The sequence below is a fragment of the Artibeus jamaicensis genome, unplaced genomic scaffold (assembly GCF_021234435.1).
Source record: "Artibeus jamaicensis isolate MK-2021 breed Jamaican fruit bat unplaced genomic scaffold, CSHL_Jam_final contig_61, whole genome shotgun sequence".
NCBI classification, from domain to species: Eukaryota; Metazoa; Chordata; class Mammalia; order Chiroptera; family Phyllostomidae; genus Artibeus; species Artibeus jamaicensis.
Window position 1 is genome coordinate 1,684,078 of NW_026521906.1, and position 25,480 is coordinate 1,709,557.

General features: G+C 36.5%; 1 protein-coding gene and 1 non-coding gene across 3 annotated transcripts in view; one reads left to right on the plus strand and one right to left on the minus strand.

The window, feature by feature from the left end:
• Positions 1 to 25,480, plus strand: part of CNTNAP5 (contactin associated protein family member 5) — a 1,122,001-nt gene that overhangs the window by 358,344 nt on the left and 738,177 nt on the right. The window lies entirely within an intron of this gene.
• Positions 20,924 to 21,055, minus strand: LOC119056228 (small nucleolar RNA SNORA19). The gene has a single exon (XR_005083848.1). It is a non-coding gene; the product is annotated as a small nucleolar RNA SNORA19 (small nucleolar RNA).

The following is a 25,480-nucleotide window of genomic DNA, read 5'->3' on the forward strand; positions in this document are numbered from 1 at the left end:
TTCACCCATGTGCATGGGGAAGGGGGCTCCACTCCCACCTACCTCAAAGCCTTCTTCTCAATCCCTAACATTTAAATTTTTAAACCATTTTGAGTTTATTTTTGTTTATGTTGTAAGGTAATCTAATTTCTCTTTTTTTGCATGTCTGCCCTATTATTTCAAAACTATTTACTGAATAAACTATCTTTACAACATTATATGTTTTTGTCTCCTTGCCAAATATTAGTTGACTGTAAAGGTATGGGTTTGTTCCTGGGATCTATATTCTGTTCCATTGATCTGTCTGTTTTTGTTCCGGTACCATGTACTTTTGTGTACAATGGGCGTGTGATGTATTTTGATATTAGGTAGTGTGATTTCTCCAACTTTGTTCTTCTCCCTCAAGATTGCTGTGGTTATTTGGGTTATTTTATGTTTCCATATAAATTTTTTAAATATTTGTTATAGTTTTGTGAAATATACCACCCCTATCTTGATACTAATTACACAAAATCTATAGATTTCTTTGGGTAGTGTGGACATTTAATGACGTTATTTTTCCTCTCTATGAACATGGTATATGCTTCCAATTATTGGTGTCTTCTTTTTTTCTTTCTTTAGTATTTCATAATTTTCTTAATGTAGGTCTTTTACAACCTTGGTTAAATTTATTCCTAGGTATTTAATTTTGTTTTAAGCAATTTGAATGGGATTTTTTTAAAATGTCTCTTTCTGGTAGTTCAGTATTGGTGTATACAAATGCAACTGATTTCTGGACATTTTGTTAGTTCACTGAATTTATTTATCAGTTCTGGTAGTTTTTTGGTGGAATATTTAGGGTTCAGTGATGAAGTGAGATTTATTCTGAGGATACAGTGAGATTTATTCTGAGGATACAGTGAGATTTATTCTGGGGATCCAATACCACAAATCAATAAATGTGATTCATCACATAAACAAAAGGATAAAAACCACATGATCATATCAAAAGATGCAGAAAATAACATTTGATAAAATCCAGCACAATTTATAATAAAAACTCTCAGCATATTGGGAATAGAGGGAATATACATCAACATAATGAAGGCCATATATGAAAAACCCACAACAAGTATCATGCTCAGTGGGAAAAAGCAAATGCATTTTCCTCAAGATTAGAAAGAAGACATGGATGTTTGTTTTCATCACCCCTATTCAACATAGTACTTGAAGACTACCAACAGCAATCAGACAAAAAAATAATAAAAGCATCCAAATTAAAATGGATTTTTAAATTTTTTACATAATCATTTTCCTTTTCTTTTTAAGTGCAATCCTCATATGAAATCCTCAAATGGACATGAAAAATCATATCCATTTTTGTATGATAACTTGTTTCACTTGTCTTTAAGAAAGGCAATCTGATGAGCCCCTCTAGAGTACTGGTTTTAGACAAGTATTTGCTGTTGGTGGATTCTTCAATATTGACTATGAAAAAAAGTAGTGGTATGATTTATCTACATGTTCTTTCACTTTTTCCATGTTTTTATTTATTTAAGCATTCACAATTAGCCTCTGTTTGATGCAGGTCATATGTTTTAAGGTGATCATTCTAATTATTCCTGATGTCATAACATAAAAAGCCTCACTCATGAGGGATGCCAGGGCCACAGTGATATGAACTGTTGGGGAAGGCAAAAAAAATTCTTAAGAGTTGTGGACATTTATTAAAACAAGAAATTTTTATAAGACTGGCACCTGTAAATAAAATTAAAGCAGTTTAGAATATAGTATGGAAAGGTTATAGACAATCCTGTTGATTTGTCTCGTGTCTATATTCCTGGATGCCTAATTCAGTGGGCCATCTACTCAGAAACATGGCGTTAAATATAAGTAGGTGCTTTGATAAGACTACCAAATGTATTATTTAATATCCTCTGAGTAATTCTAATAGCTCATTTCTATTTTATGAAAGAATAAATTGAGACTTAGGAAGACCAAGGAATCTAGCCCATATCAAACAATCAGTATTTTGATAGACCAAGGGATAAACCCAGCTCTGTCGGTCCATAAAGCCTAAGTACCTACATCACTAAATACTAACTTAGTCAAGGGGTGATAGCAAGACCCAATATTCTCAAAGTGGTGTTGCAATCTGGGTTTAGGTTTAGGACATATTCTGTTACAGTAGGGAAATAGCCTGCTAGGCTAGAACTAAGTGGGAATTCAAATGCCACCTGAACTAAACCAAAATAGTCAACTTCTTGGAAAAGCTAGGTGGGCATGAAGATTCTCAGAATGTATCCCTAACATATTATATCCTTGTCAACTAATTTCATATTTTCCTGCCGATGACTCTGATGCTAGTGGTCTGCTCATGATTGTTTCAGGGAAAAAAAGATTATTACAAATAGCTTTTTGGCCTACGTCTTCATTTGATTGTTCTCTAAAAGAAATCATCAGGGCTAAAGTTGAGAGAGACCAATGCACATAAGGCACATCAATCCCCAGTTGTTGGCTTCTGCAACATGGGCATAAAAATATCTACCTCCTCTTGTGTAGAATGGTATTTCAGTTCTCATACCTAGAGGCTTTGACCCCTTTTCTTCACTAACCCTGTTTCTGTACTGTTAGTAAGGATGCTCACTGAGTCCAATAACTCCACATGTTCAGCCATTCCTTTCAAGGCTTATTCAGGCACCCCCTCTAGCCTATCACTCTTCTTCAAATATACTGTATGCATTATATATATATACATTTAGTTTACAGTTTGCTCTTATAAAATTATGTTTTTTAAAATATATCAGTGTTCCATTATAGAATTCTTTGGCTTGTATAACATGATGGTCCATGTTTTACTATAGCTTTCTGTACTCTGTTTAAACATGAAGGCCTTCCATATGTTACCCAGCCCTTTTCTCAGGTAGTCAATTGAAACAATGAGTTATACATTTAGGTCATGAATTCCTCAGGTTCATCCTCAAATAACTTCCAGAATCTTTGAGAGATGTTCTTATCTGTATGATTTATACATGTTTATTATACCAATTTGGCCTAGAACAATCTCAGTATTAATTACTGTTTGATATAATTTTTTAGCTTACCAATTATAGAAAACAATTGATTTCTATCAGCATATATCTTTTAAAAGCTCATTATATGCCAAAAACTGTGTTTCATGTTGGGCAAGAAAAGGGAGGTATAAGATGTGATCAATTCTTCCTATGAAAGTATAGAACCATTAAGGAGACAAAAAATGACACTGCAATACAGCACATGAGCATGAGTAGCACCAAGAGTAATTCAGACACATGGAGCTGTCAAGAAGGTATGCTGAGGAATACATGATTGGGAAGGGCTTAGACGAGTTGAAAGGACAGTCATTGTACTTAAATTACTTTGGCTTCCCAGCAACTACAAAGTGTTGTATGCCTAATAAAAACTCCTCAAACACATGAAGGATGGAAGAGGAATTATATGAAAGGGAAAGTGCTCACAGCAGAAGTGCTATAAGCTAGATCTTCAAGGAAGGTGTATCAGATATATATGAGATGAACTAAATCAATCAATTTAGATGTAAGATTTCTCTAGTCAATTACACAAAATAGACCTGGAGAATTGTCTTGTTAGAGATGGTAGACTGCTGGCAACCACATGTTCTTTAGTTAGAGACCAAGGCAAATAATTCATTATATGTAATTAATCCACTTTCTCTTGATGCTTTTGTGTTAAATAACAAAGATTACATACAAAAAATGCTATCAAGTATAATTTTCAAAATTTTGTTAATGGTTCTCGCACACATGTATACATATAAACTTTTAATAGAGATTTTCATTTCATAGTGGGTCATTTTAGAAACTCAGATAAGAACATGGCATGTTGAGAAACTTGCCCCTGATTTAATGAAGACCACCAGGAAAAAGCAAGGTATCACCATGCACCAGACCAAGAGAGATGAGCCATGAAGGGAAATGCAGAGGCTTTTGATTGGGTTCAGAGTCCACTTGCACCATCGGTTGCTTGTATGACATTGGAAGTGTCACTTAATGTCCTTGTGGTGATCATTCTCCCCACCCCTTGCAGGCATAGATCTACAACTGCCTAGGCCCTTTGTATCCCATCCTCTATACTTATGTGCTCAGACTTCTTGGTTTATGGGTTGCCCTGGGAGCTATTTGAATAAAAACCCTTTATAATGACTACAGTTCAAAACAGACAACTAAAAGGTCTTGACGCTTAATGTTCCCCTTGACTCATCACCATGGTTCTATCCTAAACAGTTATTGACCTTAGAGTCTCTTGTCATTGAATGAGTCTCTGCAGAAGAGGGAAGAAGGAACAACTGGCCACTTAGCATTGTGGAAGCCATAGCTTTTCTTTATCCCAGTTTCCCTCCAGCCCAGTGGTTTCACACTTAGCCTTCCATATGTTGGCTATTGGAAGTTCTCACCAATGCCCATTTACTTTCCTTTCTCAATGCCAGAATATGCTGAGATGCTTCAAAGAACTTCCCAACATAACTTCAGAGAACTTCTAGCCTCTTTAAGGAGTTAATACTTTAAACACATTTAAACATATGTCTTTTAAACACATCACCCAAACAGGGAGTCAACATACAGTTTTTAGGTATAATATTCATATGGACACTTTTCAGGGGAGAGCAAAGGTTTTCAGTCTCCTACAAATTGGTTATATTTTTCATGGGAATGGATACAACACCTGATATCAAAGCTGAGGGTCAGCTTAAAATTAGTTATTTCAAATTCACTGCTATTAAATTGATCTCATTGTTATGGTACTTAGTGGTTTGCAGAAAACTTGATTTCTAAGGGGCTCAGTTCCATCCTCTGCAAAGTGGGTATAATAAGCATACCTGTACTACCTCATGTGTTCTGTAGAGGAAAATTTTCAAAAATGTATGTTCATCTAGTGTCTGACAGGCCCCCTTAAGACACATATAATAGGTCCCTCCTGCAGAACCTCTGATCCAGTAGTTCTGGGAAGACTGAGAACTTGCATTTATAACAAAATCTCAGGAAATTCTGCTGCTCCTTATTGGGAACCTTACTTTGAGAACCACTGTATAAACTGTAAATGAGTGAATGCATGTAAGCTTTATATAGTGCTTAATAAATGAGGGATATAATTATGATCACTATTAAAAACAGGTGTATTGAAGGCACCTATTGAAGGCACCCAGGTGATAATAGCTCTTGGTGTTCTTTCTTTCTTTCTTTCTTTCTTTCTTTCTTTCTTTCTTTCTTTCTTTCTTTCTTTCTTTCTTTCTTTCTTTCTTTCTTTCTTTCTTTCTTTCTTTCTTTCTTTCTTTCTTTCTTTCTTTCTTTCTTTCTTTCTTTCTTTCTTCTTTCTTCTTCTATGAGATTTTATATAAAATAGAAAGGAAACAGTAAGTCAGCCTTTATTATTATCATTATTGTAATAAATTAAATGCTCAGTAGTGAATGTAAAATTTCTCTCTGGTTATAGGCCAAGCTAGTTACCCACCCAGGATCATTAAAGACAATTTTCCAAGAGTCCAGACAGAAGGTTGGGGAAGATCCTGGGAGTTACTGACACCTAAAGGGAAGGACTCTAGGCCAAAGCCTGAAGACCAAGTGTCTACTTGACTCTAGAAAGGTGGAAAAATTACAGAACTGGCAGGATACTCAAGGAAGGGAAGGAAGTCTCAGTGTTTAGAATAAAAGTCTGAAGGAAAGAAGGCTTCATTAAATTTTTGGTACAATGATAGCAGTTGATAATAAGAAGAAAAGCATAATGTAGTGACTGCATGTTTCTCTTTCTTTGAGTATGGGCTCTAGTTGCATAAGAAAAAGCACAGCAAACTCACAGTGTGAATGGGAGCTGATCCTGTGTTTCAAACCTCTGATGACTGCAGGTGTTCACATAGGAGAACACTACTCTTTCACCACAGCAGCCATGCCATTCTCTGAATTACAGAGAAGAGCTGAGTAATATCATTACATTGTCTAGACTCTAGGCTTGAGAAAAATTCTCTAATTGAGTACTTAGTGACTCGAGAGGTTTTTATAAATTAATTCACAAGTCCATAGAAAAGGGAATAGTGTTTTTGCTTTGTTTTGTTTTGTTTTTCAGTAATAAAATTAAAGACAGGTAGTCATAAAAATTGGGCTGGATTTTTACCTAAAGTTTATCAGTCCTTTGTTGTTTGGGAAGAAATATGTGCTTCAAAAGAATCTCTACCAGAGAATCATGGAATCCTAACATCCTATCTTATGTGATTATAATTTAGAATATCAAGCATCTGTGAGGCACAGGCAATATTCTGCATGCAATAAATTAAGGTGACTTCAAGAGTACAATTTAGAAATTTCTAGTCAGAGGTAAGATAAATGCATGGAAAGATACACAATGAAAGGGTATGCACAGATGGGCATGTAGATGAGAGCATGAAGTTTTTGATTTGCCAGTAGAATAAGTACTATACAATTTTCCCTATAGCTTCTTACAATGGGGTACCCACAGTTTTGTCCTATCTAAACCCTTTTATGGTACACTGCGATAAAAAAGATCCAGAGTTCATAAATGGACTATGAAGCAAAGTAGGAATAACTGATAAAGACCACACAGACAAGCATGAACAAGGTAGTATTATGTTTTAAACAAGTCAGCTGCCTGTGGATGGTAGCTTGTGTGAATATGAAGTCCAAGTGTAGATATATGTTAGTTTATCATATATTTATATCACTGTGTAGGTGGCGAGGTACATGTTATACAGCCACATTTACCTGAGGGGGGGTGAGTGTTTTCTACTTTATGTTTCTATCCTTGGCTTCCCCTGTTCCCACCCCACCTTCCCCATCTGGTGCATATTTCTGTGAGATTTTGTGTTTCATACACTGTGTTGATGTTAGTGCTTTAAGGATGAGAGCATTTAAACATGTTTGGGTGTGTGTACAGAGGCAGCGCCAAGCTGTAGCTTGGGAAGGACATCCTATTTGACTGCAGTAAACATATGGGTTGAGGGACAACCCAATGCTTGCCAGTGGGCTCTTTGTACAGGCAACTCCCTCAGTCTGTATTCCACCAAGCTTGATCTGCTATACCACTCACATTGGTTGCTGGTTCAGTTGGCTCATGGGTGATGACCAACCACACTGCCTAGCTGAGGCCAGGTACTGTTCTCTGTGACATGTTTCTGAAAGAAGCAGTTGCTCAGGATGCTCTTGAGTCTTGTTTTTCCTTCTTTGCTTGTGATTTTCATTTACTGCTAATGATTCCTCCATATATATTTCCCTATATTATATATTCCATATATAATATGTCTTGGGCTTCTTTCTTTGACATGGATCTGTCACATGATAAATAATTTCTAAAACAAATGACAACTCAATAAACGGTTTTGTCAAATTTGGGGTAATGGAAAACCACATTTTCATGTAATAAAATATAAAATCTTTTTTTATAATACCCTAGAGGTGTTTTAAAAATAACTGTACATTTAGCCCTGGCTGTTGTAGCTCAGAATATTGAGCACTGGCTGCAAACCAAAGGGTCACCAGTTTGATTCCCAGTCAGGACACATGCCTGAGTTGTGGGCCAGGTCCCCAGTAGGGAGCACTGGAGAGGCAACCACCCATTGATATTTGTCTCCCTCTCTTCTTCCTTTCCCTGTCTCTAAAAGTGAACAAATAAAACCTTTTTAAAAAAGTAACTTGCACATTAAAATTTTTTGATGTATTTAAGTTGGCCAAATCAAGTGTACTTTGTAAACTTTTTCTCTGGAAATTTGAAACCTAAAAAATGACCTTATTTAAATGGAGAGCTGTGAAGCCCTGGCTGGTGTAGCTCAGTGGATTGAGCACTTGCCTGGGAACCAAACGCCCATGGTTCGATCCCCAGTCAGGGCACATGCCTGGATTGCAAGCCAGTTCCCAGCAGGGGTTGCATGAGAGGCAACCATACATTGATATTTCTGTCCCTCTCTCTTTCCCTTCCCCTCTAAAGATAAATAAATAAAAATCTTAAAATAAATAAGTGGAGAGCTATGAATGAATGTCTGCTATTTTAGTATGTGCTATTATCATTTAAACTAGAGTTGATAAATAAACTAACATATATCTACACATAATATCTTTATATAATTATCTCTTTAATTTAAATATCTTTATTTAAATTACACAAATATAAATGTATAGATTTAAATACATGTGTGTACATCTTTAAATAAATATGTGATGTATATATGTTTGTATACATGGATATACATTTAATATTATCGTGTTTCATTTTGATTTCTTCTTAATTATAAATTCAAATATTTTACCTTTCTAATAGTTATTATAGGATTTAGAATTTTTTAGAATATGTTTGCTCCATATATTTTATAATAAATCTTGATATTGGAATTAGATGTCATAGCAGTAATAATACATAAATCAGCCAAAGATATTGTAAGCTTTGGCTACTAATTGCAAAATTCTTATTAAAATAGAGAAACAAAGAGAAAAAAACATAATACTTTAATGATATAACAATCAATCTGGATCCCACCATTTTGTGACAGAGGTTAGATTTGAGTGAAAGGCAGTATTTGATGAGAGGGAAGACTTTTTTAAAAAATTTGTGCCTGAATTTTTATTTTAATTTTTATTTTTTTAATGTATTGGTTTTAGAGAGACATGCAGGGGGAGAGAATCAGTGACTTGTTGTTCCACTAATTTATGCATTTATTGGTTGATTCTTGTATGTTTCCTGACTGGGGATTCAACCCACACCTTGTTGTTGTATGGGGACAATGCTGTATCTAACAGAATTACCTGGCCAGGCTGAATTCACTTTTCAAGCACATTAGAAACAATGGTACTTGCAACACATATTGAGTTTTAAAATGAGCAACATTTGTGCTAAATACCTTTATAAACCCTTCAAAGGAGAAATTATTCCTGCTTAAAAACAAGACAGTGGGGCCCATAGAGTTAATAATTAATCATGAAGACTCCTCTATGTGAATATCAGGGCTGAAATGTAAAAAGAGGCCATCTGAACCTGAAGTTTGTCCATCCAAGTGCACAGCATCTCTTCAAATCAACAGAACAGTTTCTATAGGGATTCAGGGGTGCTAGCCATCTCACTTTGAAAAATAGATCACAATTTTTTGAGATGATCATAATTACTCTTTCTGTAATCTGGATGACTCTTGGTGAAGAGACATGTTAAGGATGCTTTAAGTGTTGCTCTATTTATTGTTCAATGACTTGTGTGAAGTTCTTATGTAAACAAGAAAAATAAGCCAAAGAAAATAAATCATTGCACTTTGAAAATACTAGGGCACCCCTGACAGAGTTTGTGCATGCTGGACACTAGTAAAGAGAGTGGGGTCTGAGTTAATTGTTGTCCAGTTAAAACCACTTTTGCTTATCCAACATTAAAAACAGTGCTGCCAATAACCAAATAACTGTACTCCATGGATTTGGATAAGAAGATGATGGAAAAGGAGGACTTTTAGGTCAAACTTGATCAAGATTATATTGTTTCACCTTGAATTTATTTTGGTGTGTGGTGTAAGTTTGTGCTCAAGTTTCATTTTTTTGCACATAGTTGTCCAGTTCTCCCAACACCATTTGTTGAAGAGGCTATCTTTACTCCATTTTACACTCTTAAAATGGAGAGTAAGAGTTGGTGGGAAAAGGCAACATGGATTAAGACAGTAAGGTATATTTTATGAGTTTTAAAGTACCAACCTGTAGAGAAGAGATAGGAAGTCTTTGGGGGTAAGTATAGTGTTAACTGTGATTTTTCATTCAACTGGTCACTTTTAAGACAGGGTGAAAAAAGATAAGACTCTTGTTAGGGGCTAGGAAGGATTGTGAGTTGGATCCAGAGTAATAGTGAGTCTGTGGGAGGTCAGATTTTGAGATATAATGAGAGTAAAGGATGGAAAATAGGTGTAATGTGTGCTAGAATAGAGTTGCACCAGACCTACACCTTCAGTACACCAGTTGTGTTGTCCTTGAGGTGCACCAATTAGGGGTAACTCACACAGCATCTTCTTGCTCTTTGCTGTCTCAGATGCTAGGGACTCTCAGAGTCTCTTCAGGGTAGTTCGGTTCCCCAACTGAGTTAAATATTTCTGGGGATTGCTGACTCCCTAAGCCTTGATGTTCTTCTCTGCAGGGTGCATCTCTGCCTTCCTCTTAGTGATCCAGTTGGGTGCCCAGCAGGATGGGTGCACTGCCATGGCTTCAGCAGTGGACATGGGCATGTACCTACTCTGTTGCTGTGGCTGGGCAGTGGATATTGGTGAGCAGTACCTCTGGGTGGCTGGATCAGGGACACTCTGCTCCAAGGCTGTGGGTGTGCATGCTAGGCCTCCCCTGCTTCTGCCAGTGAGATTGCAGTAGTGATGAGGTGGTGTCAGTGGAGCACCTAGCAGGGGCAGGGAACTTAGCCATGGGGTTGGAGTGGTGGCTAGGTGGGTCACGTACCAGTGGGGCTGCAGGTGTGGTTCGGCACCCTTTGCTGCTGTGGCCAGGGAAGAGTAGGGGCACAGCCACAGACCTGGAGGCAGTGGTGGGCCCACCTCTGAGTCTTGAGGATGCTGCATGGAAGCAGCCAGGGAAGGTGGGGGTGGCTGCTGCAGGAGAATTCGCTAAACAGTCACAAAGTGCCTTTTTTTAATTCCTAATTTCTTCCTGCTCAAGCCTGCCACTCCAGACAAGGCCCTGACCTCTCACACAGCCCAACTCTCCAATCAGACCAGAGACTATTTGGTTCAGGGTCTGTCACCACCCAACTCTTCTCAGCCGGAGTCCATAGTCTCAGTGGGTACATACCACCCCTGCATGTTTGCCACTCCACTCTTATTTCCCCGTGACTTTAAGCATACAGGTCCATCTTGGTGCTGCTCAAACCTCTCTCTTTGTCAGGGGAGGTAGCTGTTGACCTGGCTCTCTTCCAAGAATCCTGTGACAGGCTCAGCAGGCCCTGACCTGGGGCTGCAGCTGCCCTGGTCCCTGCACTGGTCCCAGGAACATTCTTGTCCCAAAGTGATCTCCTTAAAGATCACTTTATTTCAATGATATTTGAAATGTCCGATATTTCAATGTCCTCTACAGTCTGATATTTCAATGTCCTCTACAGTTTTGGCCTCCAACTTACATATATGCTAGGATACTGTTGACTGTTTACTCTGTTCCTCAGAAGATCGGCTAAGTATTCCACCTGTGTGTAGGGGGGAAGTGGACTCCACTCGCACCTATCTTGCTGCCATCTTTTGGACTTAACATTTTGTTTGCTAAAGTCTCAAGTAGCAACTTGCTTTGGACAAAGATGTGAAATAAGACCTAAAAAAAGGGGCCATGGAAACATCAGGGAAATAATGCTCTACATCTAGAAGTGAATAGAAATAAGGTCTCCAGAAAGATCGGGAAGGTATTTAAGGAACCAAATTGAGAATCATTCTTATTTGGTGAAACTTAAAGAACCTTTTAAGAGAGATAGCAAGTAGAATTAATACACAATCTGGAATTAAAATATCCATGTCCCTCTTCTGGGTCAGTTAGTTGGAGCATCATCCCATGCACCAAAAGTTGTGGTTTCCGTATGAGGTCGGGGTACATATCTTGGTTGGAGTTTGATTCCCTGATCAGGGTGTGAATGAGAGGCAACTGGTAGATGTTTCTCTCTCAAATCAGTATGTGTCTCTCTTTTCCTTCCTCTCTCTATAAAAATTAATATGAATATCCTTAGGTGACGATTTAAGAAAAAAGAAAAGGAGAAGAAGAAAAGAGAAGAGAAAGAAAAGAAGAGAAAAGAAGCTATGTCCCAATCTTAATATTGCCTGTTAAATATTATATGTGTCTTCAGGGTCATTTACCCACTCTGAGCTTCGGAGGAATTGTCTTATTCAAAGGCTTTTTTCTGTCCAGGCACATAGTGGGTATTCATTAAATGGTGGCTTTGAAGAAGTAAATGTTGTATCATTTTCAACAAACATTACTTGAGTATGTATTGTGTCAAGTCATAAGATTAAATGTTGGGAAAGAACCTATAATATTTTTTACCTTCTCAGAAAATAACAAAAATGTCATTTGCTTCTTTGAAACACAGGACTTGTGTGGGAAACAGACAAGATGATAAGGTTGGGCAGGTATAGTGGCTGATGTATCTTCTGGGTTTGTTTATGTAAATTTCTGTTTACACATGTTCTTCCACTGTAATTTTTAATTCATTCATTTTTCACTCTCAAAAATGTCTTGCATGATAAGTGATATAGTCCATGTACTTCTAGGGCCTACTAATTCAGAGCATGCAAATTATAATTAGCTCAGAATAAACAAAGACTGAGGAAATGTAGTATCTTTTGAGCATGTGTGAATGGAGGATTGGTAATGATATTAATGAATGTCGGATAATCCTTGCCCTACTGTTAATTCAGGAGATGGCCAGCAATATTTTTAAGAGTGTAAAGGTTAAGCATGATAAAAAAAACCTCCAGTGGTTTTTCAAGTTGAGGGTTTTCAGGAATCTATGACATCAAAGTTATCAATAATGCAGTAAATATGAAAACCCCAATTTCTATGGAATTCCTGAAAGAGGCTTATGAAGATTTAAAAAGAGGAGCTCACCTCTCTTAATTAATATTTATTAAAGACAAAATCAACTTATTTGAGAGAAAGATATCCCATAGAGGGTGGATAAGCAAATAAAAGAGAAATATACTTTGCTTCAATGCTTCAGAGGAATCAAGTGACTCTTCTATTAAACGGAAGTCTATTCAGAGGCTACAGGGTTAAGCCATATTCTTTTTGTCACCTTTTAACTGTTAAATAAATTGACTTGTTGCGGAAAGTTGAATACTGTTGCCCAAGCTAATTTATGTTTACCTGGAATCTCATAATGTTGCCTTTTTGTAAATAAGATCTTTGTGAATATAAGTAGTTAAGGATATTGAAGTGAGATCATCTTGACAGTAAAAACTTCAAATCCAATGACTGATATCCTCAGAAAGAGGAGAGAGAGAACACCAAGAAATGTTAGAAAGGCCATATAAAGTTGGAGTTAGACACTGGAGTGACTCACTACAAACCAAGGAACACCAAGGATTGTCAGGAGCTACCAGAAGCTAGGGAGGAGCAAAAGTTTCAGCAAGAATATTATTCTACTGACAATTTGATTTTTTATTTATTTCCAGAATTATGAGAAAAAACTTTTTAAAATTTATTTTAAGCCACTCAGTTTGTGGTAATTTGTATGGCAGCCCTAGGAAACTACTGCAATTAATTTAGGACTTTAGGGTATGTACTCTGATTTTACATGTGTAAGTCTGAACTTCTCTATCAGAGGGTAGGCACTTTGAGTAGCAGCCATAGCACAATGTTACCATTTGTTTAATGCAGTCAAAATCTGCTGTCCATATTAATGCTTTTCAACCTTTGAGCCTTTCCTCATAGTAGTACTTGGAATTCTTGTTCAGTTTCCCCATGTCTCCTTAACAAATACATCTCCAGAAGTTGTCTCATGTTTTAAGTTTTAGTTCGATCTAATCTCAAGCCCAGAGTGACACTTCGCTTGACTGAGTCACTCACAGAGAAGTGATCTCTTGCACATCTGTACTACTCAATTTGTTAGGACATCTCTTAGAGCTTGTAGCAATTATTCTTTATATTTTGTTATAATCCCTTCAAATATTGCTCCATGTGAGTTCATCTTGTCCAAGAAATTGAAGAGGATGATTTTGGGAGATAGAGATCACTCTGATTGGCATCCCCATCTGTCTGTTTTGCCTTGCACAAAGTAAATGTTCAATAGTAATATGATGACTGTTTGTCCTGGCTTCCTCAACAATGATGAAACTAAAATGCTCTCTAAAATTACTTTTCATCGTTATAAATTTAACTTGAAAACCATGCAATTGATGCATTTACAAGGTATTATCTTTTGCCCATGGTTCATTAAAGCTGTCTTCATATAGCACACATATTTATAGAAACACTGAAACCTTAGCCCCTAAGCAAGAAAAGTGATCTGTGCAAATGGGCTGCAGGAGGAAAAAAAACAAAACATTGTACTGCAAAACATAATGACTCTGCTGGGTGGCTGCAGATCTGGGATGTAGGCAATGAATAAACTAATGTGGAGGAGGCAGCCAGAGTTGTCAGGGAAAAGAAAGGATATAACACTTCATTAATTTGTTCCCAGCAAACAATTTTCAAGATTAACCACATATTGATGCTCCAGAATATCCTCTTTGTAAATGACCAAAGGTGATATGACAGGCACTTCAAAATAGTAATCATTAGATTAATGTCACTGCTGTGGGAAAAAAAGGCTCATTATAACTGATTTTGAAGATTGTGAATCTGCTTCACAGGTAAGTTACAATTGTGGCATTTGGGCAAAAGGACAAGGTGAATGCAAAATGAAGGTACAGTGCCCCTACCAGAGGCCTTAGTGATACTATATTTCCTCTCACCCTTCATTATTTGAAGAATGTGAAACAATATTCTACGTCTATGAGAAAGAGTTCACATATTTTTTTTTATTTTTTTAATTTATTGATTTGAAAGAGAGATAGAGATTTGCTATTCCACTTACTTTTGCATTCTTTGGTTGATTCTTGTGTATGCCTTGACTATGGATTGAGCTGACAACCTTGGCATATTGGGACAATTCTCTAGCAAAGTGATCTACCCAGCTATGGTTATAAGTTTAAATCAGGGCCAGCTGTGTGCTATGCTGCAGAAGAAACTGAGGAAAATATAAATTTGTGACTGTGCTATCACAGGGTTCCATGCAAAGGGACTCCACTAGTCCTGGCAGGGTGGCTTAGTTGTTTGGAGCATTTCACTGTGCAGAATAATTTTAAATGCGTATATCAAAACTAAGTAATACTTAAAACTGGCATACCTTGTTGTTTTCCATAATACAAAACACTTTGATGAGACATTATATTATTAGAGTTTAAAAGGAAATATTCATTCATTCATTAATAGAGAGCTATACATTTAATTTAAAATTATTAAAAATCCACATAGTGTAAAACTCATCGAATCTTTTGCCTGAAAATCTGATTCCAAGTAAATATAATATATATTATACATATATAGAAGTAGAGTACAATTTTCATAGCTGAAATAATTTTGAGAAATTACTAAATTTACTGAAGAAATATTCTTTTTCATACTGACTCTCTCAGATATACGTCTAGAGAAATGTTCTTCCCAGGGGATTTTCAGCCTGCATACTGCCTGCCACAGTGTCTTATAACCAGGCCACTCTATACTTTGGATCTGCAGGCAAAATACTATGTCTGTGGTGACATTTCCTTCCTTCTTGGCTGCCAAATGCAAGGACAGTTGAGGTGCCATTCTTCACACTCTTGAACAAGAGAAAAAATGCTATATATGTAGTTGAGAGTGTATGGGTTTGACCAAAGCAGGATTTTCTAATCGAAAGGGTCAAGGAAGCATGAAAAGGTTAGACAAGTACCAGTCTCAGTTTTATTTTGATTATTATAGCTGATTATTAGTCATTTATAATCAATTTATTCTATTCAGGAGTAAAATGGCTTGTGAAAATGTATGCAATTAGAAAATATAAAATAAAGTGATGAGGGAATTGCAGAAAAGAAATAATGGTACAAAACCAAAATAAATTCAGTATAAGGCTAATACGACAGATTAGACCAAATACATAGCAGTTTCCTATAACAAGTATCATCATTGTTAACATTGCTTTTTCATGTGAAATACAAATCTCACTGTGAAAATTAAATACATTAAGATAGAAATAATAGCAATTTATCTTCTAGTCTCCTTTTACTTATTTGAGGCCAGTTAGACACTTTACAGGTCAGTGAAAGAGACTGGTATTTTCTGATGAAGGATAGCATGGTATTTACCTAAACACCTTATGGAAAATAGCAACTCTTGGGAGGCTTATTCCTATAGTGCCATGCAAGATGGGCAGACTGGAGATGTAGGAGCAGGTGAACAGCAATAAGCCAAGTGAGATAATGTCCTCCTTCAAGAAATTCCACTTGGATAGAAGTCCTGAGTGGATCAAAAAACTGTGGTGCATTACACGATGGAATACTACACAGCAGAAAGAAAGATAGAACTCCCGCATTTTATGACAGAATGGATGGAACTAGTGAGTATTCTGCTAAGTAAAATAAGCCAGGCAGTGAAAGACAAAGACCATATATTTTACCTAGAAGTGGACCCTAATCAACCAAACAAATAAGGGAGCAAAATATAACCAGAGACATTGAAATAAAGAAAAACAATTGACAGTGACAAGAGGAGATAGAGGAGGAGGATAACAGGGAAAAGAGGGGAAAGGATCATCAAGGAACATGTATAAAGGACCTATGGACAAGGATAATAGCAGGGAGGATTGAATGTAGGGTATGGGCAGGGTAGGAGAGAGCAATGGGGGGAAATGTGGACAACTGTAATTGAATGACAATTAAAAATCAAAGAATATAGAATAATAAATATTTACTTCAGGGTCCATATGATAAAATCCAAGGACCATCCTATCTCCCACCTCTGCCAAAAAAATTAATAATAATTGGCTTCATGACTAATCTATCTTGCTTAACCTGGCAAATTTTCAAACATTTTGCATAATTTGTAGGCTCATTGTTCTTTAGTGACACTCTTTTGTATATAAAGTGTTTACAAAGTCCAAATGAAGGAGACATGATGAGGCTAGGAAAAATATGGGTCCTATGTCCACAAGGACTGGCTTTGAATCTCAGCTCTATTATCACCAACTTTCCTGAGCTATTAGACCAAGAATTCCATTTCTTACATACCCAATTTCCTTCTTATGGTATGCAAATTAACATCATCTCCCAGGTCAGATTATTCAGGGATTAGGGGGAATTAATATAAAATGTCTGTCACCAGGTGATCAACAAGTGGTTGACCTTGATAGCCACCTTTGCTGTATGATAACCCATTTAACCATGTACAGGAAGATGTTTTCAATCTCTAGATGACAGAGTAATAAAAACAAACCTGCATTTGGGAATCATCTGAATATTCAGACCATGGGCACTGATAATAAACTTCTGAGTTGAGTAACAAAATGAGTTTATTTTAGCCATAAAAATATGTGAATCTTTTGTTGTAAGTAACTGCCTCAATTTGATTCTTCTTAAGAAACAACACAGAAATAATCTGATGGTTGACAGTCTTTGAGTAAACTAAGTGTGTGCTCAAATCTACACCCCCACACACACCAGTCACTATGGCCAGTGATCAATATCAGGAATATCAGGATTAGATCCCACATTAGGGTTCTAATAGATCCCCAATAGACCAAGATTAGGATTATTGATTTTTCCTGTGTCAACATGAATCTGGAGCACCAAAGCGCTAGCTCCCCTCTTCAAAGTTCCTTGGGGAAACTACAGAATCAGTTGTCTAAGAGATGCAGATTCAATACCAAGGATAAAAGGATAGGAGGAATACTGAATTTAGGTGGTCAAATGGAGAGAATAGACTAATAGAGGGTGGGATGGAGTGAAATCTTATCTGGTGCAAGGTAAGATCCTAAATGATCTTCTCTAACTACCTGATAGCTTTATAAACTTACTCAACTACCTGAGACAGTTTAGAAAGTTAGAGAGCCAGAGGCTGTCCTGGACATTATTGTTACTTTATTTGCATGCTTCATTGGAATTTCTCTATAATACTATTGTGAATTTGTGTGTCTGTGAAAGAGAGAGAAGATGTGTGTGAGTGTATACATAAGTATGTGTACATGAGTGTTTGAGTTTGCAAACTCAAACTCACATGTGAGTGTGTGTCTGCATACATTTTGGGGAGTACAGCATTTCTTTTTCATGAGTTTACTTTATGATGAAGGCCACAAGAAGTGTCAGTAACACAAATCTCAGAAGACATCCCAGTATTACAATTCTTACCATAAATGATGTTGCTAGAGAACCTAGCAAGTGTTTAGGTTGGCTGCATTTATTGTTTAGGGAAGATAGATTGTCAGACAAGGAACATGATAGATACTTCCACCTCTCTCACAATGATGGAGTCATATTGCTGCCTTGTCCTCACCTTGGCACAGAAAGAATATGAGTGAAGCTCCCACTGTGTGTGCTTTGTCCTCTGGAATTCCAGCACTGCTAATCAATGTTGGCTTGCCTCATTCTTTCCTTAGGGTCAGTTTGACTTTCTGCATCCAAAAAGGCCCAAATAGACATCTCTGCACATACGATCATGCTAATAACAGCTCATTGGCTACAATATTAGGGTCATTATCCCCCTCAAGTTCATGAGGTTCAAATTGCCACTTTAACATCCCTTGCTTCTGTTTTAATCAATTACTATCCTTCATACCAGCTGCTCTTAAACCTCAACGAAGTCTTACCTAAAAATGCAGCTTTGTGTCTCTGCTTCCTGAAGGCATTCAGACATGAAAGAATGAGGGTACTGAGGGAAGCCTGCCTGAGAGAGATTAGAGCAAGTTAGGGGAAATAATAGGCCCTCTGGCAAATATGTTAGATGTGATGAGTGAAACCAATTCTTGAGCAAATGATCCTGACATGAAGTTGGAACCAGTTCAATGTGTGTCTACAGTCTGGCTTATCTTGGTGACAGGGGGCTGGCCTGGGAGCCCAGGATCTATCTTCTTCTCTAGCAGCTCTGGCTGGACTATATAAAATTAATAGACCTTCATGTTTCCATTTCCAGCCTGTTAATGGTAAAATGAATGGAGCCCATCAGGAAGGATTTAGGTTAGTGCAAAACCAACATCCAAGCAGAAGAACCACAAAAGCCACAAAAAGACATACCGCAATTTAAGAGGCTGGAAGAATTTATCATGGTTCTTGTATGAAAACTTAGAGCCACAAGAAAACAAATCGCAAAGTCCCAATTCTTACTTATGTTGACAACCTTCTCTCTGCCCTCCATTGCACTGCCTCTGCTGACAGAGTTAGGATTTGGGTCTTCCAACTCCGATCAGGTGGGGAACTTGGAGCAAGTTGCTTAATCTCTCCAAACTTTCATTTTCTCTTTTAGAATGAGAAAAATAAAGTTACTGATTCCATAAAATCGATGTGGTTATTATGTCCTACCTATCTCCTGAGCCTTGCAATAGCTAGGGCTCAACCAATGGCTTTTGATAGTACCTTTATCCATAGGGCTGAATGGAAGTTGTAGGCATCTTATGATGTGATAGCTCAGCATCACCATGCCTGATAATCAGACTTTTCTGGAGTGCATGACTAGAGATGGTCATTTTTAAAACTAAATTGACATGTTATTAAACTGGATGAAATCAAACACTTGACAATATGGATATAATATTAGTTTCTTTTCAGACTTTGAAAACTGCTTCGGTTCTGTATGATTCTGGGAAAGCCTTAAGTTTCACCTTCAAAAGTTGGGCAGCCCTCAGAATGATTTATGAATAGGTTTCTGAAGCATAAAATCTCATTTTATTCAGTGCACTTGTCAAAAGCTTTTCTGATGTGTGTCTTGTGTAGGACTTAGTTACTGTAATCCCCTCGGACTCACATGCAGAAGGCATATTTTTGCTGAAACTTTCCCTTGATAGGTCTTGGGGTGATCATATTTGACTGATGTGTTGACACTCTTCCTTTAACTCCTGCACTATGAACTTTATATCATGTTTTACTTCCCTGTGTATTAATGCCTGGATCTTCATGTACAGAGGAAATGAAGCTGTGAAACTCAGTCCTGTCAAACGATTATGTTTCATATAAAAACTGACACTTTGTCTTTTGTGTGCTAACCCAGGCATGGTGAACAAACAGCATTTCATTTGCCTTTCCAAAAACGCATCCCATAGAATAGAAATTACATATGCTTTTAGCTGGCTTAAGCATAATATGGGATTATTACATGGAAAAGATAGATCTTCCAACATACTGTGAAGGCTTTAAAATTATGTACTATCATTATCATTAAGAAACAGGCCTTATCTCTCTCCCCCTTTTTAGGGTAAAACTCTATTTTAAAGATTCATAATTTTAAAAAATCACCTGCTCTGCACACAATATTCACTCTTCAGGTCTGACATATACCCAGTCATCTTCACAACATGTATTTGAAACATTTTGAATATGTTTTTTAACAGGATGTGAAAACTGGATTTTCTTTCTTTCTTTCTTTTTTAAAATTTTTATTTATTTATTTATTTATAATATATTTTATTAAAAAATGGATTTTAAACAAAGTGGATGCTGCTTAGAAGATTATTTGGAAAGAAATGGCTAAAGAATATATGTAGTATAAACATTTAAAGACAAAATTCAAATTCTCATCTTTGGGGTCATGGTAATTAATTTTTATTACAAATGCAACTTCTCTTCTAATTAAGAAATCCAGTAACTATTCTTCTTTGACTAACAGCCTCCTGAGCTGTTGGCAGAATTAATAAAGCTGTCAGGATTTTCTTGGAATGTTGCATATCTCTCTGTATGCAATTTAATTGTGAAGAACAAATATCCCTGTGGCACATTAGGAAGACTAAATACATCAGTATTTAGCACCTGTTTCTGTACTTGTTTATCAACTTTTCTAAAATTAAGGGAGAGCATCTTGATATAAAAATGAATAAAAGCTATGTAATTATCCAGAAAAATAACTTGCATAGTTTATACTCTCTGACAAGGAAAAATATATATTTTTCTAATATATGGTTTTGGAAATATACAATGTCCTGTGTATGACATTATATGCACAGCTTGGGAAAATTTGGGGAAATACTCCTGGAAGGCAAACTATTTTAGAAGAAAAAAATAGAAAACCCAGAAGCAGAAGGAGACATAATGCAATTCAGTTTTCCTCAGTTTAAAATAAGCTGTTCTAACTGGCAATTCAGGCAGGGCCTCTCTACAGAAGATTCTGAGATACGGTGTAGGGGATAGGGAGACTGAGTGAGAGAGCTTCTGGTTATGTCAAAATCAAGTTGTCTTTTTTGTTGTTGTTGTCTGAAGGTGATTGGCAGTGATGGATGGCTAAGTTAAGTCATGCTGCTAATTTACCTCCACAGGTTTGTTTAGCACATCAGGAATCTTTTCTCTTGATGGAAAGAAAAAAGACAATGAAATGTGCACCAAATTCAATTTTTCAAAGCAATGCTGTCACACAAATTAATATGATTGAGGAGAATGGCCTATCATTTATTAGGTGAACTTGGGGTCAAATGTCCACCTACCTCAGCTGAGTACTCCATCTTTGGATGAATAGATATTGGACAACACACAAATAAGTCGGAGTTCTGACTGCAAGAACTTTTTTTTTTTTGCTTTGAAACAGTCAAGGAGGATTATCTTTTATAAAGAGTAACAAGACATTTATAAGTGAGTTTAGTTTAACCAAGTGTTGAAGTTTTATTTATTTTTTGTTTTGTTTTATTTTTTTCTCAGTCTGAGGTAAAAGATTAATATTACTGACTGATTAGTATATGTTATCTGTCATCACAAATATTATAAAATTAACTTCAAGGAAAATATAGGTATTATTGTTTCATTTTGTACATGAAAGAATTGAGGTTCATAAATGTTAGTAAATTTACTTCAAGTCATGAGGCAGTATTCAGTCTAGTAACGGTGGGGCTTAGGGCAAAATTATAAATTGATATTTTATTGTACTACATTCTTGCATATGTAAAAGCTATAAATCACATCACCTATTAAATACATTGTGTTTTCTCCACCTTTGTTAACAAATATGCTTTCATAATGAAGTAGAAGTCTAGGTTTAAACTGGAACATGCACTACCCACAACACTCTCCCCTTCCAATACCTAGACCCATTTGACACATCACAAAGAGCAGAGCTCACATTTCCAAACTCTGTCCATCAGCTGCTGTTTGACCATGCATTGGCCCCAAGGTTGCCCACTCTAATCTTGTGGTCTGGATCATCTTCTCTGAAAAGGATGAGCCTTGGAGAGGTCTGCACAATCCCAGAAAGTGGGTTTAGGGTCATTTGGTCATGAAGTTTCAAGGTCAGGATACCTAAAATAATCATGGTCTAAACTGGAATGACAGGGGAGGAGCATAGGCTCCAAGGCAGCTCAGCAGGAGCCAGACCCTATGAAGGCTTCATCTGCAGAGAGAAACTCAAGAAAAGTAGGGCTGAAAAGAAGCCCTTACCATCCTAGTAGACAAAGATGCTACACTGTGGACATAATGATTGAAAGATTCAATGAATAGATGCAAACTAACACCATGTGACTCAATAGTTGATACTTTATTTTATCTGTCCTACCTTGGTGGTTTCTAGTGGTTTAAAATAAGTAAACAAACAAACAAACAAATAAATAAATGTGAATCAGGTTAACTTACTATTTAGGATTCCTTTTCATATGAACAAAATAAAAATTTTAAGAGTCAGGTGTCAGTGCAGAACCTTAAGTTCCCTTTTGCCTTTGAGCCATGAGACAAAAATCAGGACCTCCATGCCACTGAGTTAGGTATCTTTCTTTGTCTTTTTGAGTAGGGCCTTTGGAGTACCCAGGAACACTTATCTGCTGCTAGTACCTCTAATAAAATATCTGGGCTCCACAAAGTCATCAGCTGTGCTCCCAGGGAGCCACAAGGGCTCTGAACTTCTGTGTGTCTACTCCAAAGGGGAAAAAGAAGCCATGAGAAGCCCAGACCCAGGGTCCAGACTGGGAAACTGATAAAAAGAGGAAGACCTCTATACATTGACTCAAAAAATAACTGCAAGTTAAATAAAAGGGAGTCTGGGATACAAAAAGATAAAGCATTTGCACAATTGGTAACTGGTTGTTGGGTATCTATTCAAGTCATAACTTTATTCTACAGCATAAACTAGATCAAACAGTAACAAAATATATGTGTGTATATGTATACACGTATGTTTGTGTGTGTTAGGGGCCCTATTAATAAAATAAGGCAAACCATCCAGTTAGATTGAAAGAAAAATAAGGTAAAAACCTGAGTCACTTTGGAAAATGAAAGCATTTTTGCTCAGGTAGCCCACTTCCTCAAACCAAGTCTAGAGGTGTGAATGAGGATATAGCTGTGCTTGGGCAGAGTAAGAACAATAGTTCTTGCATTAGAATACAAATGTAAATAAGAGTCTCTAAATAATTTTTTTAAATTATGACCTGATGTAGCATTATAGGTCATAAGCATACTTCTTTTTGCAAGGCTGTGGTCAGGAGGAAATGAAAAAGGTAAAAACTCCCAGGTCAAGAACTGGCCAAGGTGAGGGTATGAGACACTCAGTCCAGTCTATCTATTCTCAGAGACAGTCTAGGGTCACATCTGCTTAACAAGCACAGTATTTAATTTATGCAAATTTTAAAGAAGGGATACTCTTGAGTATGACTTGGTAATTTTTATGTTTGTAAATTTTAAATTTGTAAAATGATATTGTCTTTTAAGACCAAGTCAAAATGTCTTTACTTCAAAATTTCCTAACCAATAAAAAAAAACTATGTCAAATATGCACTCTAAAAGTTATGTAAGTAGCCATATCAAGATAACTAGAGCAAAATATTAGACCTTCTTTTCTTCTACCTCAATTCTCCCACAATTAGTATAGGTATACTAAACACATTATATTTTCCCAGCTTTTGGTTCCACAGCTATGGTCATCAATCCCATGAAACAGAGTTTACTGATTGCTGAATAATGGCAAGGAATGGGTTATTTGTCCATAGAGCTGTTGATTCTCTTAGCCCTTGGAGATTCTGGGAAGTTCCTGGATGGATTATCTGTCCTAATGATGGAGCAACCTCCTTCAGCACTGTACCAGTATAATCACTGAATATTGTGATTTGGAAAAGGTGGGAATATACTGCCAGCTGAGTCTAAGAAAGATAACAAAATGCAAGTGTGATGACTAAATCAGAGAAAATCAATGGAGGAGGTAAGTTCTATATGTATATAGTTGAAAAGGCTCTGAATTTAAAATTAAAGAAGGAATATGATAGCTTCTGCAAGAAAGAGATGGAAGAGACAAAATTAGGAGGACGCCATTAGAAGATGATAAGGAAATAGTAGGATGACTGACATTCTGAAAGAGCATGTTTAGGCCATGAGACAACCGAGGCCAGCTCTGTGGTCCACAAGTTCTTGGGGTGGGGTGGGGTGGGGTAGATGGCCAGAGGAAGAAGACATCTCAGAGCAAAGATGTGATATGATAAAGGTTGGGTTTGGGAAAATGCATCTTTTAGGTGCAGGCAAGCAGGAATGATGGGGAGAGAAGTTGATGGAGTCCATGACATTTGAGAAAGATCTCTAAATCTATAATTTCTCAGTTTTCATCTGAAAGTTTTTTCTCAAAAAATGCAGCTTTAGTTTGCTCTTACTTTGAAAATTTGCTTTGTATATTTAAAAATAATTTTAGCTTGCAAAATTTATTTTCATTTTGCTTTTAGATTTTAATTGTGTGCCTGTGACATAACTCCACATTCAAGACTTATCTATAGATAGCTATCAAAAATTAAGTAGAGAACAAGTTTATTTCTAAGATATTTTTAGTTTTCTCAAGTTTTGATCTGGACTTTCAGTTTAATTTATTTTCTTTGGTTTAGATAGGATGAATTTATTTGGCTTAGAGGTAAAAATGTTCTCTAGGAAAAAGACTATACTTTTAAATGTGTTATGAAAATGAATTGCAATGATCTTTAATAGGAACTAACTGTAGTGTATACACCAGACAATGTGCTTTCAGAAAGATACTCTGAAGCCTGAAAACTTTTCACAAATCATCTGCTCAGCATCTCACCTCTGGAAAAGTAGTAAAAAATAATGGGGGAGACTTGCTAAATCATAAAATTTTAGAGTAAAATAATATAACTCTAGCTTATCATTGCACAGATGAAGAAGGGGTGGATGAATTAAATGTTAATACAACTTATTTGGCATTTATTATCAGTGTTTTGATGATTAAATTGCTTAGGCTCTTTGAGCCTCTTTCCTCATCTGTAAAAATTGATAATAGAATCTACCTTGCAGGAATGTTGGAGTGATTAAATGGCATAGCATATGTAAAATACCAGTTATGAAGTAAGTGTTCAATAAATCATCCCCATGTACTACTATTTTATTAATATTATTTTTATAAAAACAAATGTGGAACATGAAAACTAAGACATGTTTTGTTTGGAGAAGTAAAGAATTCAATGCATGAGTCTGCTAAAGATTATCTCTAAGCATATGATAAGTAAATGGGTAATCCTGTAGGTCATTTCCTCATGAATCTTTGTCCTTGAGCTGGTTCTTCAAAGCATGTTGTACAACATAGGAAAAGTGGTGATAGCCTTACTTCTGATAGATACTTCTGGCTATGTGGCCTTAACTAGGTCACTTAATTTTTTTCAGCTAAGAATGAAAAGATGCTCAATATCGCTAGCTATCAGAGAGATGCAAATTAAAACCACAATGAGATACCACTTTACACTGGTCAGAATGGCTATCATAAACAAAGCAACAAACAACAAATGTTGGAGAGGTTGTGGGAAAAAGGGGATCCTAGTTCACTGTTGGTGGGATTGCAGT